We start from the raw sequence: 11163 nt of genomic DNA on the forward strand, positions 1-11163 counted from the left end.
CAAAGTAGCTAACAAAGATCCTCTTGGCACTTTTTATCAAAAAAAAAAAAAAAAAGAATTATGCCCTGGCTGGCATAGCTCAGTGGATTGAGCACAGGCTGCGAACCAAAGCATTGCAAGTTCGATTCCCAGTCAGGGCACATGCCTAGGTTGCAGGCCATGACCCCCAGCAACCGCACATTGATGTTTCTCTCTCTCCCTCTTTCTCCTTCCCTTCCCTCTCTAAAAATAAATAAATAAAATCTTTAAAAAAATTAAGCACACAATTTGTAAGAAAGAAAAGGGTTGTATTTTTAATAATATTTGTGGGGAGCATCTGTTGAACAAAAGAGAGCCTCTCAAATAGCAAACAGTACCCCCTGAACCAGGAAGAAGGCAGACTGAGGAGATACGTGCAGCTGTTCACAGGGCTCAGAGAGAATGAGAGAAACAGCCTGCACCTTCTTGTTGGGAATGAGCCCTGAGAGCAGAGAGGCAGATTCACAGCTGGGGAAACAGAAACTCCAACAGCCTTGTGAAGAGTTCCATGGCCTCAAATGTGACACTGATGGAATGGAGAGAGCCAGATTCCTGGAGAGGTCAGGCAGCAAGAGCAAGGGTGTCTCAGGAGCAATCTGCATAGATTGACAGCCAAAGGATCAGAAGGGATGACGTGCATCTCGGGAGCTATTCCCGTGGACCTGCTGTTGAAAATCAGATGCACCTCCCCTTCTCCACACTCTATCCACCAGCCACCAAAAGCAGGACATAATAGTCACCACCTTCCCACTGCATCTCATTTGTCACATGGTAAAAGGAGAGGAATTCTATATTTATAGAGACTATTTCTTTTCCTATGTCAAAAAGGGCCATAAAATAAATTATGTTTTTAAAAACAAAATTATGTATTTTTCACATCTGAGTTGATAAATAAGATTTGTATCCTCACCACATTAAAAGTAGATATTAATCCCCTTTAACCAAAACATATGGCATCATATAATAAACCCATGACACACGAATAAGAAAAGTCTTTTTGTAAAGTGTGACAATAGAGAATTCACCATCATTTTATTAGCACACTGGTATTTCTTATACCAAAAGTACCAGAAATAGAATGACAGTTCTGGAAGTCTAAGTGACAGAATTTTGAAAAATTGTGAAAATAGGCTAATTTCAGAATTCTTAGACAATGACAGTTATTGTAGGGGGGAAAAATGATTTGAGATGGAATAAAGTGGATCACCAGGATGAAGGCCATGACAGTGACAGATGCCCTCTCTGCACCTGGGACGGACAGCTCCCTCCGCAGTCCTGCTTATGAGCTTAGTATTTTAAAGAGGAAGAATTAGTAGTGATTATTATAGTAGGTGATATATGTAAATGAAACACTGAGAATAATAAAAATTACATTTATTGCATAACTGCCATGCCCAGGGAAAATAGATAGAAAGGACCAGAATGTGTGTTGGCTTTACCTGCTGATTTTAGCTGATAGGTCTATAAATATTTCAGCCTCAAACTTGGATTCTCCAGACTTGTACCAGCAAGAAACCAATCTCATGGAGGAGTCACTTCCAATACCCACCTCAAGTTAAAACATGGATGAAATTAAGAGCCTTGGAAAAAAAATGAGGAGATATTCTCTCTCTAAGGAGGCGTTGAGTTTGTTTAATGCATAACACAAACAAACAAACAAACAAATATTCTACCCAATATTTGGTGGCTAAAGGGGCAAACTATGGCAGAAAGAATAACCAAAAAGTACAGTCTTCTGTTGCCAGCACAGAGTTGTTACTGGGCTATGGCCACGTAGCCAGGGCACATTTTCCAACTTCATCCCTGGCCCTCCCCTCCTCCATCCTGCTTGCATCTAGTTGCGGCCACGTGACTAGTTCTTGTCATTGCAATGCTCTGAAAGTATACACATCATTTCTGAGCTAAAACTGTTTAAAAGGCTCGGCATTCTCTATTATTTTACTCTTTCTATCGGTCAGGGTGAAAAGACAACAAAGCCAAGAAAACTTGCATTGAGCACCTTGCTCGTGTAAAGCAGGTACCACCCATGAATTGCTGAGGGAATGTTAATAAGCATCATATCACTGAAACCTACTGGTTTTTAAAAAGTTTTAAATTAAGAGTTTACTTCAGGCAATTTTTAAATTGCTGTTATCAAAAACTCTTTTCCAACTGATGTATTAAGCTTTCTGCTGTCCTTCTCCATCCATCAAATTCACTTTCTACACTCAATCTGCACCAAAACTAAACAGGAAAAAACTCAGTGAAAATTCTGGTACATTTCCAACAAGGAAATTTTTTGTGAGAAGCTTCCTGGAGGTATAGAAATTATCCAAGCAAATTATATTTGAAAAAAAGTAGTATTTCTATATACTTTTCTTGAGAACTGGGTACTCCAATATTTCAGAACTACAGTTAGTGTTGCTGGTGGATGAAAATTAAAATAAGAGGTCAAAATAGATGGTTTGGCCTGAGGAGAAAACAATATAATGAATTAACTAGTGTTAGAATGTTTGGTGATGTATTACATGTATTACATGTCTACTGATATTCAAGTCTCTTCACCACAGATTTGATTTGATCCTTTCAGCTTTCCAACCTACTATATCAGAGACCATATACAGAGGATGAATCTTCAAATGTTTAAATCATATCCAAAGGACATACACAGATGACCACCTGGGTACACCAAGTTCCAAGTTCAAGTAGTAAAATCCCTCTACTTGATTCTGTGCTCAAGAATAATTTATTTTTAATAAAAATAAAAAAGTATTTATGTATATTATATATGTGTGTGTGTATTTATACACATATATGCATACATGTAAATGGTTTTGGAAGGAAGAAAGGGAAAGGGAGAGATATCTATATTTTTAGAAATTATAAAAAGACAATCAGGGTATTCATTGATAATGTTAGAAACAACATTATGAACTATATACAGTTTCATAAACTAAGGACTTCTGCATAAATACTTATATCATAAGCTTTAGCTGTGTGTAATAGGATTCTGCTACTAGCTTTCAAATCTTTCTCACTAAGGAATCAGAAACACTTCATCAGATGTAATGAAGGAAAATGGGTCTAACTGATCTCACCCAATTTCTCTCCTTTCTTCAGGTGGATTCTGTATTGTCGGCTAATCTCTTTACGTTCTTTTCCATCCCAGTCCCATGCCAGTCCGAAATAGGCACTTAATTGTGTAAAGACTTTAAATGCTGATTGCAGACCATTCATGATATTTGCATCTTCAATAGCCAAACTTTTAGCCTTGTAAGAAGAAATTTCAGTCTATTTTCATCTGTAGCTATCACTGTTCAAAATTACAAAAAATTTAAGCAGATTGGGGATAAATGCATATTTCCTCTGCTTCTAACAAAATCTATGGGAGCTCTACCTCTAGATACTTATTGATATTTATCACTAAGAAATAGTTTCTTGCCATTTGTACAATACTCAGCTTTCTCTCTGCCTTTCTCCCTAGAGGATTCTATTATCTGTATTTGTCTCTCACTTGCTGATTCATTCAACATAAATTTATTGAGTGCTTACTATGTCCCAGGAAAATCTCTAGACCTGGGGACATATGGCAGTGAACAAGGCATAACCCATAGCTTCAGAGTGACCTGTACTTACAAGAAGAGTAAATCCTGTAATTATTTCTATGAAAGATAGAAATTGTATACTCAGTTATATGTGAAAAAAGTATCAGTTTACATTATGTATTTTGAGTATTTTTATATCAAACATCCTTTTTAGGAGCTGCAACCTGTTATGAAGTATCTCAACAGCAGGTTTCACACTGACTGTACACCCAGCATTTCATATTCCTAAATAAGCACACACACTGTGGTAGACAGGCCACCACGGTTGTGAGATAAACTCTGGTAAAGACAGAAAAGTCTTAAGACTGGAAAACTCAAGAGCTGTTAGACTGATTTCATATAATATGTCTGTAAGGCTCACCTTTTTTTATTTGTTAACTTGAGACAGAGGAGGGAGAGAATGGGGGGAGAGAATTTGTTGTTTTGCTTATTTATGCATTCATTGGTTGATTCCCGTATGTGCCTGACCTGGAGAGGTCAAACCTGCAACCTTTGCATATTGGGACAACGCTCTAACCAACTGAACTACCCAGCCAGGGCCCTTTTTCTTCCTAAGAGATTTTCAAACAAAGCTTCTCTAGTTATAACTACATTAGCCTTAGAAGTGAATTCATGAGAACAAGTTTCTCTAAAGATAGTTCCACACTAGCTTAGTAACTTAATAAGATACACAATCATCTAAGGAATAAGAGAGTAAAATTTAATGCAAAATGTGCAATAACAAGGAAGAGATGTTTTAGAACAAAGACTAACACTACCAAGGAGAAGGAGAAAGGAGAAAAGATTAGAATAGCTCTTATCCGCTGATGCAACAAATATTGTTGAGCCCCTAAGGTAGGCGAAGTGTTGTGATAGGTGCTGAAGGTACAAAGATGATCATTACTCATTCAATGACAAGATTAGAATCATAGGGTCTTATTGCAGAATAATGATGTTTTAGTTTATAAAATTTGTAACTATTTATGAGACTACTTTCAGATTTTTTAAGACTGTAATTTTTTTATTCTCAAACATTTGATGAAATCCCTAAATTTCAATCTCATATTTCCATTACTGTATGTGTATGTATATACATGTATGCATGTTTCTTTTACTTTTTTGTTTTTTAATAAATTTTTTATTGTTGTTCAAGTACAGGTGTCTCCATTTTCCCCCTACCATGCTTCTGCCCCACTCATCCCCGCCTCCCACCCTCAAACCTACCCCTCTTGGCTTTGTCCATGTGTCCTTTATACTTACATGTTTCTAAATATAAGTTCACATGTATATACTACATACATACATGTTACATTCAATTTAGTAATAGAAGTACTCAACAATTTTATTTTATTTAGGTTTTTTTCTGGAGGAGCCCTTGAGTATATGCAATGGTAAACAATTGAGATTAAGGATATAGATGATAATGAAAGCTATATGTATGAATCATTTCTAATTTGGATTTTTGTTTCAATTTATAGGATAGCAATGAAAGTATTATTGCTATATCTTATTCACATGAAACATTTACCCTCAAAATATCATTAAATATTCTCTTCTCACAAGCAGAAAAATTGAGAATTAGTGTTATATTTAAAACAATTGAGTAGCAGCCTAGGACTAAAATGTAAGGCTCCTCTGTGCTTATTTCAGGGTATTTTTATCTAACCATTGTTTTAAGAACAGAGAATGGATTCAGGATTTTAAAGAGAAAAAAAAAGGGAAATGTGGATCCCAGCCCAAGAAGATCAGAATGATGCCAGTTTGGGGGTCCAGTGGTGGTGAAAACATTTACCATGGAATACAAACTCTTGATTCCATGGCCTGACTCCTGCCTAACACTTTCAGTTCTTCTTCCATCACTCCCAGTCTCATGCTTTGTACTACAACAGCAAGCAGAGTGCTGTGTCCTACACATACTTTGTTGTCCCTCACTTCACTGTCTCTGCTCAGTCTTCCTCCTCCACTTTTTTCTTATCTCACTCATGTACATTGTCCATACCTCAGCTCAGACATCTCCAGGACACTTTCCTTAACCACCACCCACCTCTCTCACTCTATTTTCTACTCAATATCCCCAAATATCGCTATCACTATGCAAACCACATTGTATTAGTAGCATTCAATTGAGCCAAATGAATTGCCGTTATTGGTTGATATTAACCTACAAAAGTGGTAAGTCATTCTCTCTGCCACCAGCCTGTAAGCCCCGCTAGTGTGGGTCTTACTAAATAATCACTGCCTGCTCCCTCCCTGTTCGGAATGGGCCCCAATAACTATTTGTTTATCTGAATGAATGGATAATTTATAAACAATCACAGAAATTTCAAGGATGCTCCTCACACTGTCCTGTGCCCTAAATTCAAGCCAAAATCAGTCCACTCACCCCTTGAATGGATTGAATGCACAATTAAACCAAATCTTCTTATTTTTGATGATGTGCTGTGGTTTTGATAATGAACAAGGCTCCATGCAATGATTTTTGTTGGCTGTTCTTGCATGGCTTTGTGAATATATCTTCAGCAGAAACCTGAGAAAATCTGTCCCCTAGCAACAGCTCTCTGTAAGCTACAATCTCAAATCAATACAAAGAGAGGGAGTGAGAGACATAGAGTGAGACATTTGTGGTTTCTTGGTTGAGCATAATTTTAACTTGACACAAGATTCAGTTGATTCAAACTGATTATGGACTAAACTGTCTCCGTTCCTCTTTGGTTTAAGTTCTGTATGCCTCAGCTTCATCCAGAAAGATCCTGCACTGATATCTTTATTTTCTACCTTTCACGAGCAAGAAAACCAATAAAATGAACTTGAGCTACAAAAGAAAACAATATCATTAGTTGGATTTTTTTGTATTAAATTGGTTTTTCACTTTTCACATAGATGCTATCTTTCAAAGAAGTTTCACATTTGATATAACCAAACAACCCCAGTAGGCATTTAAATCAGAAAAACAAAGGAATGCAACAAAAATTAAGTCATTTGTTCAAGGCCACCTGGTTACAAAATAGGGACTCTTCTACCCTAAAGAGAAAATAATTTTTACTTTTCCAATGTCTGAATTGCCATTTAGTCTACTGAAGTCTGTAAGAAGCCAAAGTGCTTCCCCCACTCGATGTCTGTTGCCCATCCTGTTCTCCTCTGTTCCCCTCTGCTGAATAATTGGAGGTAAAATAAGGTGGTGAAAGAGGCAAGATTCAGGAGCCAAAACACTTCCACTCACATACAGGTTAGACCACTTACATTCTGACCGTGGGTGAGTAATTTAACTTGGTTGTGGCATAGTTTGTTCATCTGTAAAATGGAAATGATAAAATTGTACCTACAGCATAAGACTGTTTTGAATACTACATAAATTAATATGAGGTAAGCACTTTCAATGGTGTCTTTTACCTTGTAAACACTATATATCTATTTGCTATCATTATTATTTCTTTGTTGTAAGCAGATGACACAAGTATCAGAAGAGGGTAAAGTAATAGTCAATCCATTCCTTCTAATGGCCACCATTCAAAAATCCAGCCATTCCACAGAGATGTTTCAAAACAGAAAGAGAAATTTTGTCACAAATTCTGGGGTTGGGGGGGTAAATATTGGTAAATTATGTAATTAAAAACAAAATGGAATATTTTAAGATTTTTTTATATATGCCATCACTTTCCTAATATTAGCTCTAATATTAAATAGTTGGTTTGATATTTCACTTATACACCAACCTAAAAATATAATTTCTGCCTTTCTTCTTATATTACAATGAACGTCAATTTCTTTCTGCTCATGTCTATGAAAACTCTCATGTTATATAAACATGGCTTTGTTAATAAGAATCCAAGAAAGGGAAGAGGAGGTGTTGGGGGAAAGGAGGCTGGCAAGCGGTAATAAATGAGAGGGACCCGAAAGAGCCAAAAGCAAATTTCACAGTCTGACTTCTGTTTTCACTGTTCTTGTGGCTTCTCACCTGAGCTTTATCTCTTGAAGATATATGTTGTGCCTTAAGATTTCATGGAATGACTGCTCAAAATTATTCCCCTGAGGTCTGAACACGTACTTCAGAGAGAGAAAAGTAGACCATACCCAATTTGCTGTTTTGCGTTTCAACTGGTTAAGCCAAATTATGTGAGAAAAAGAAATAAAAATATTTAAATACAATGTAAAATTAGAAGGACTATAACATTTGTTAAGCATATGTTCCTCATCTCTATGATAAATATTTTCAATATTGTATTATTTAATCCACAAAACTACACTACAAGGCAAATATTAGCTTCATGTTACAGATGATGGAACTGAATTCAAGTCAAATAACTTGCCCATGACCACAGAGCTAATAAGTGCAGACTTCTCTGGAATTTAAATGTGGGTGTAATTTTATTTGGAGAATGAGGGGAGAAGTTAATTTACAAATTGAGCTCTTTCTCTCACAATTGAGAAGAACCTAAAAAATACACACTAGTTATTACCGAAGTCCCTCAACAAACAAAATATGTACAGATAAATAACTAGATTGAAAAAATAAGTAAGTTCATACTATCTATCATGAGAACAAATTATCTTTTATATATTTTCAGCTATTCAATATAAAAGGAGATAAAAACTTTCATCAAATTTACTTTGAATATAGTTATATCTATACTATATGCTTTTTCCTCTACCTATTGGGGAATTTCTTGAAGACTTGAAACATGACTTTGTGGGATGTGCTGTTGCTATTCATGAAATACGTAACTGTTATTTTCACTCAAAATGTAAATACCATTCCCGATTACTTTAATTGTTTCCTTTTCTTTGTGCTCCAAATGCTACAATGAAGCCAGAGCATGGGTTGGTTTCGAGATTTGAAGAGTTAATGGGGTAAATTGAGAAGAGGGCTGGGAAGAGAGGGACTTGAAAAGAATTCATGTATTTTTAATTTTTTTAAGTTTCAGAGTATAATATGTAGTTTATTCACTGCCTTACTTTCTATTAAAAGTGACAATGGAGAAAAATGAAGCCAAACTTTTTCTCCATTCACCAGAGAATTACATACATTGTTTCAGTCACAAGAGAGAAAGAAGAGAGTTTTTGTTTTGTTTTGCTTTGCTTTGCCTTTTAAAGAGAAGTTTTTCTCAGTCTCACTTGCTGTATCTTTTGGAGGAAAAATCAACCAATCTGTATTCTCTACATCCCGTGGGTAACCCTTTTGTTGTTGGATTTGAACTCTAATGCAATTAAGATGCACCAAACACCTTTATTATTTATTTTACATAAGTTATTTAGAGCTAAGAATCAGAAGGCATCATAATATATTAATTCAACTCAGAAAATATTGATTGAGCTCCATGGAGTACACATTAAGTGAACGCAGTGATTGCTGAAACACTATCCCTGACTTCAAGCAGTTCACAGTCTAGCTCTTACGATTCTAATACAGGACAGCATGTCATAAATTCTGTAACAGATGCTCAGACATAGTGTTATGTTGGAGCTGCCACTGGAGTATTCTAAATGTCTCATCCAGGTCCTGATCCTGAGGACTTTACTTATGATTGTCAACTCATCATAGTGTGGAAAGACTGCTTCTGCCAAAACCAGCTGTTTGTTTTCAACGCTCTCGGCCTGTAGACATTCACGGGCACCAACATGCCAAGTGCTGGCCTCCACTTTCATAACTTCCTCTCACGTGCCTGAGAGACACCACAGCCAGTGGACATTCAAGGGTTTTTCTGGGGTTTTTTGTTTTTAGCAGTACTAGCAGAAGAGACTATACTCTTGAAATAATGGTAACACTCGGCCTGCTGTCTGGGAAAGCTGTCCTTTACAAATGAGTCCATACAGTCAGGAGAGACACCCACAAAGTGGGCATCTTTAGAAGACATTACCTGGCAGCCAGGTATTAGGTTCATCAAATCAGCTCAGACAATCAATGTCATTTCACAGTCCTCTCACCTCCTCCAACTTTTCCTGCCCAGGTTCTATCCTGCTTCCTCCTAACCTCTGACTGCACAGAAGCACTATTAAGGGATAAATTTTAGGTCAAGACCTCCCCCAAAATAAGCCTTACTAAAAATGTATATTAGTCCCCCCAGGCCTAATTTCTACAGATAACTTGTTAAGTAACAATTAACTAATCTAATAAAGTAATCTGTGAGAGGTGGTAATGAAAGCATTTAGCCCTGCCCTCAGCCAACTACTTCCTCTTCCAAACAAACTGGGGGAATACATTCTAAAAACCATTCCACCTATTATCAAACCAACCCCTCCCCAAAAAAATGAATAATTAATCATAGGACTGAGTTAAAAGGGGAAATGATGTTGCTATACTAATTATTTAGAACATATTTGAGGGAACATGGAATTTCACAATCTCTTCACATTATATTAGGTAAAAGAACACTCAAATAACACATGTAAAACGTATAACAATATGGAACAAATACCAACCAGAGAAAAGATTATGGTAAGTCAAGGGCTCTATCTTTTGTCCTGGCTAAAAGACTTTTCTTAGTAAATCCAATATTGCTTTATATATCCTCAAAGGATTTAAACTTGATCCTTCCCTTAGAACAACTCTGCAGAGCACTGCCACTTCCTCTGGCTGAAAAACAACTGCTGAGTTCTGTTCCTGTGGGAGGAGAAAAGCATTCTTTGCCAATATAATTTTCAAGTCACATATTACAAAGAAACTCTAAAGAGAAATAATTTTCAAAAGGGGCACTGAAAAAAAGATCCTCTTTTCATGTTATTATTTATCACAGGCAGATGTCTTGTTGTAAAAGCAGTTAAAGGAATTATTATGCAGTGATTGGAAATTTTTCCCTGTTCTAATATTTTTTAAAATGTATATCAATTCATCATTTTTTTCTCTTAAGCAAAACTTTTGACAGAGAATTAAAAGATAGAAACTGTGCTGGATTGTGCTGGAACAAGCTCCATAAATATTTGATTTTGCATGCAAATATAGGTACTGGTTTTATTTTTGTAAAAAATACTTTGCATACAAAAGAAAAGAATCAATGAAGCCAAGAACTCTCTTGTTTTGCTATCTTAAAAAAGACCCCAGGCAACTGAAAAACAGAATATCAAAAAAGCCTTGTTCTACTGAAAAAATAATAACAAGGAGGGCAATCTCATAAACTCTGGGAAAGCAGACGTCAGCAAGCAGAAGAAATGTCTCCTTAATGCTGTTAGAATCAGAGGCCTGAAAGGAACCTGGGTGGTTTATTTAACTTGCTGTTAATGCCACGTCTAAATCATCTCACAAAGAAGAGGCCCTGCTGTTCGTTCACCTCCCAAGCAGAGAAGGATTTCACAACATTTCAAACAATTTAAAAACACTCAGGAAACTTTGGGAGGACATTTTGCTTACTATGTTATGTCTTCTCTCTAGTCTGTCAATGTTGGGTTGGCCAAAAAGTCCATTACATTTTTTCTGTAAAATAAAAGACACATTTTTCATTTTCACCAATAACTTCATTAACTTGGATATTTTGAGTATGTCAGCTGTCTCCCACTATTGGCTTCTAGTGGGTAGAGGCCAGGGGTGCTGCTAAGCATCTTCCAATGGATAACACAGCCTCACAGCAAAGAACTATTTGGCCGAAATGTC

This window comes from Phyllostomus hastatus, unplaced genomic scaffold, assembly GCF_019186645.2.
Source record: "Phyllostomus hastatus isolate PE091 unplaced genomic scaffold, TTU_PhHast_1.1 phas_scaffold_93, whole genome shotgun sequence".
Taxonomy (NCBI): domain Eukaryota; kingdom Metazoa; phylum Chordata; class Mammalia; order Chiroptera; family Phyllostomidae; genus Phyllostomus; species Phyllostomus hastatus.